At 41.1% G+C, this 4474-nt stretch overlaps 1 long non-coding RNA gene across 1 annotated transcript; it reads left to right on the forward strand.

The window, feature by feature from the left end:
• The first annotated feature begins 760 nt into the window (after positions 1-760).
• Positions 761-3468, forward strand: LOC125513391 (uncharacterized). The gene is made up of 2 exons (XR_015608155.1): positions 761-1076; positions 3257-3468. It is a non-coding gene; the product is annotated as an uncharacterized LOC125513391 (long non-coding RNA).
• The last annotated feature ends 1006 nt before the right edge of the window (positions 3469-4474 follow it).

The following is a 4474-nucleotide window of genomic DNA, read 5'->3' on the forward strand; positions in this document are numbered from 1 at the left end:
TCACGCGGACTCGTTCGTTCTTGCCAGTGATGGTACCTGTAACATCCCAAAATTATAAATTTTGGAATGTTAATTATTTAAATAGGATTAAATAAAAACATGCTTGGGTTGCTTGTTGTTAGTTCATTTTGACTAGGATTTGAAACTTTTGAGTTGAATGAATATTTAAAATGAGAGGGAATAACATGACTTCCCAAAAATTCCTTTTGGCCTTATTTTGAACTTTGAGAATATTCATAATGTTTCGAACTCAAAATATGAGAGAGGATGACATGAATTCCTCAAATAATACTATTGGTGAACAATTGAATAGTCACCCATTTGGATTTGAATATTTAAAACAATTCTAACTCAAAAATAAATTCTATGAGAGAAGGAAATATGACTCCTTCAATGTTAAAAGAGTTGGATATGTTTTAAATGATATTTGTATTTGTCGGAGTTCAAAATTATTTTATGGAACATTTTATAAGTGCAAACATAAAGTTTATAAATATATAATCAGTATTCTATATAAATATTTGGGACTGGAAAAAGCCCACTATGTTGTATGTAGAAATATTTGTTTTTGTGAGTGTCCTGGTGTTTTTTTATGAAATGATTGGATAAAAAAATTTTTGAGCCAAAAAAATTTCTGTAAAAGAAAAAGGACTAAAGCCTAAACCTCGCTCGCGCGCATTACAACGCAGCAACAGCGAGCAGGCTAGCCCACTTCACCACTTCAGGGCAGCGCAGTGAGCAGCCTCGCATGCGCGTCAGCGTGACGTCAGCATCGTCCCCCACCTGTCTTCCTCTCTACTCCTCCTCTGTCTATGACGCGTGGGCACCACTCACCATCTCCTACCTCTATCCGATCTCCTGCTCGCGTACGCCACCGCTCCGTGCGTATCTCACAGCCGCGCCCGATCTCTCCGATCCCCACGTGGTTCTCATGCGTCTGCACCACCTCGGGACCCCCAAGCTCTCCTCTTCCGATTCGCTGCCTCGCCTCGCGGGACAGAGCTCGAAATTGAGCGCAGCGACCCCGGTGAGCTCCGCCATCCTAAGCAGCGCCGACGTGAAATTCTCCCGCCTCGGTAAGCCTCGTTCCTTGCCGAGACTTTCTATGTATTAGCAGAGACCGCATGCACCTATTCCCCCTTTGGTTTTTCCTAGGACCGCACCAAATCGAGCTCCCCAGCAAAACGAATCTCGCCAGAGCATACCATCGCCGCCGCATGTTCATCCGCCCACCATCGTCGCTACAGGACGCACCGGGACTCCCTGAGGACACCAAAGGACTCCCCATGAACCTCCTCGTCTTCCAGCATCTTCACTGATCTCCTACGGCCACTAGGAGAAACGCCATCGCCGATCAGGGCCATCGCCATTTCCTCTGTTCCTATGAGGAACTCCCAAACACACACAAAAAAACCTAGCCACATGGCTTGATCCTGGCCGTCCGTGATTCATAAGATCTAACGGCCTCTGTCTAATTCTGCAATGAACCGGTATCAACCACTCATAGGCCGCCACGTGGCAGAGAATTCTGATTTAATTTCTGTTTAGCTGATTTGGTTCTGCACTTATAGGCCCCTGGAATTCAATTCATCATAACTTTTAAACGATAGCTCCGTTTCGGTAAATCCAATTGCATTGGTTTCGTACCAAAGCCCTCTTTTCACTTAACTCATAAGTTTCAACTTTTGAACATTTCAAATTTCACCAATTCAAATTTGAATCCATACCTTCATTTGATCATATCGGGTGAACCGTGACACCTTTCCAATTAATTCCTTTTGCCTATGAACACATGTACCACATACTTGCCGATCATATCTTGTACACTCAATATTCAAATATTTTCCATCTCTTTTGAATTCAAATTCAATCCACACTTCATTTCGTAATGACTTGCGTTATAATACTCCTATTCAACCTATTATTTTTGCTAGTGAATTCCTATGACATATGCAATCATTACACCATTTGGATGTTCTACTCCATATACTTTTGACCTTGTTCCATAATATATCCAATATAACCCTATATAACAACCGTTCATCATCCAGTATCTTTTGAGTTCATTCCTTCACCTTGTCACATTTTGGTACCAGAGACCATATGTTATATATATTTAAACCTATTTATTTTGTTGTTGCTAAATAACCTTGACATATTTGTTTTCTTGTTCTTTTAATTTTTCTATATGGCATGGTTGTTTATTTGGATTCTCTCATTTGCGATAGATTGCTCGGAGCATGACGAGTAGAATTATCAGGATTGTGATTGTGATGATCTTCATCAAACTTACGGACAAGTTGCATGTTGATCATCCTTTAACTATTGTTTTTATGCATGTAGTTATATCACACTATGAATGTATGCATGTATAGGAATACTATATTATTTTCAGCTATGCTGTTGAGCTATCTTCCCGTCATTACAGATCGTGGTAGTTGTAGTTTGCTATGCTTTGTAGACAGGGGTAGTTTGTGTATTAATTAAGTTCATATGAGAATTATATATATATAACAACTTGAGTAGTAATTAAGGATTTCAATTCACCTCTGGGCGGAAGTTGTATTGTTTGGTGTTGAGGGAAGGCATCACGGGGTCTTGCACCTTTTCTAAGGCCATGCGCTCATGAGAGTGCACCCTAAGTGGAATACCGCCCAGGTTCAAAAAGATCAGACAAACTTGGTGACTAGTAGCTTCCCTATGCTGTCACTGGCTATATGGGCTCTGGCTTAGTTGATCAGTTGTTGGAACCCTTGCCCAGACAGTGTCGACGGATGTTGCTTATGTAGGTGGATGTGGCCGTTAGGTGGTTAAGGGAACGTCTTCTGAAAGACTTCGTCTCAATCTTCGGAATGGGTCCAGTGGGTAAAGCGTACTAAACTCTGCAGAGTATTAAAACTAATCATGATTAGCCGTGCCCCCGGTTATGGGCAAATTTGAGCCACTATGCCATTACAGTTGTTATATGATCTTGATAGATGATACCTTAATAAAATTGTGTGGGAAATTTAATAATGGGGATAGGTTGGTATCGGATTGCCCAATTCAACCTTATGTATTATCTCTGGCAAGACAAAATTAAAATTTGACTATTATGTAGCTATCAGGAAAAAATTAGCTTTTTTGCAAAACAACCACTACACTATCCTCTTGGTATACCTTGCATGTAGATGTAGGTCTGTTATATAATTCCTATGTGACTTGCCAATACATTCAAAGTATTGACTCTTCGTGGCTGCAACATTTCATATTGCAGATTTTATACGACGAGTGAGTGATACGATGTAGGGTTACAATGTCTATACTCGACATTTGTGTGTGGTGTTGATGGACTTTATGGAGATTTTATTTGCTTTTCTACTAAATTTTGTTTGTATGCTAGCTTGAGCTATGCAGGTATGTATTATATTAAATTCTGGATCTACGATGTAATATTATGACATGTGGTTTATTCTTGATATTACATCTTGTACTGTGTGTGCTAGCTATTGATCCAGGGACTAGCATAGTGAGCACAGAGACATCGAATCTTATCAGGTTCAGGTCTTACAGATGGTATCAGAGCCCATGTTGGCCGTAGGTCGTAACCCTTAGAATGGACTAGGAAAAGCCATAGGAACAAAATTATTTTATCACTTTCTTGACTACTTACTATCTCTTTTGGTATGCTCATCTATTATTCACCTTCTAAAGCTTCTTCTCTAGTTTTAATGTAATGGCCATCCTATAGTGACCCCATTCGCCCTGTCACTGAAGATATAATGTTTGGGAAGTAATGCTACAATGAGGAGCAAAGGAATTCAAGAAAGAAGTTGAAATGATCGATATGGTTGACTAGAGGGGGGGTGAATAGGCAACTACCAATTTTCAACTTTTCTTTACCAAATTAAACTTTGCATCAAAGTAGGTTGTCTAGATGTGCAACTAGGTGAGCAACCTATATGATGCAATAACAACAAGCATACAAGCAAACAAGAGAAGTAAGACTAAAGAGCTTGCACAAGTAAAGATAAGAGATAACCAAGAGTGGATCCGGTGAAGACGAGGATGTGTTACCGAAGTTCCTTCCTTTTGAGGGGAAGTACGTCTCCGTTAGAGCGGTGTGGAGGCACAATGCTCCCCAAGAAGCCACTAGGGCCACCGTATTCTCCTCACGCCCTCACACAATGCGAGATGCCGTGATTCTACTATTGGTTCCCTTGAAGGCGGCAACCGGACCTTTACAAACAAGGTTGGGGCAATCTCCACAACTTAATCGGAGGCTCCCAACAATACCACGAAGCTTCACCACAATGGACTATGGCTCCATGGTGACCTCAACCGTCTAGGGTGCTCAAACACCCAAGAGTAACAAGATCGGCTAGGGATGAGTGGGGGAATCGAAAATCCCTTGGTGGAAGTGTAGATCGGGGCCTTCTCAACCACTCCCGAGCAAATCAACAAGTTTGATTGGCTAGAGAGATAGATCGGGCAA

This window comes from Triticum urartu, chromosome 6A, assembly GCF_056163025.1.
Source record: "Triticum urartu cultivar PI428250 chromosome 6A, HENAU_Tu73, whole genome shotgun sequence".
Taxonomy (NCBI): domain Eukaryota; kingdom Viridiplantae; phylum Streptophyta; class Magnoliopsida; order Poales; family Poaceae; genus Triticum; species Triticum urartu.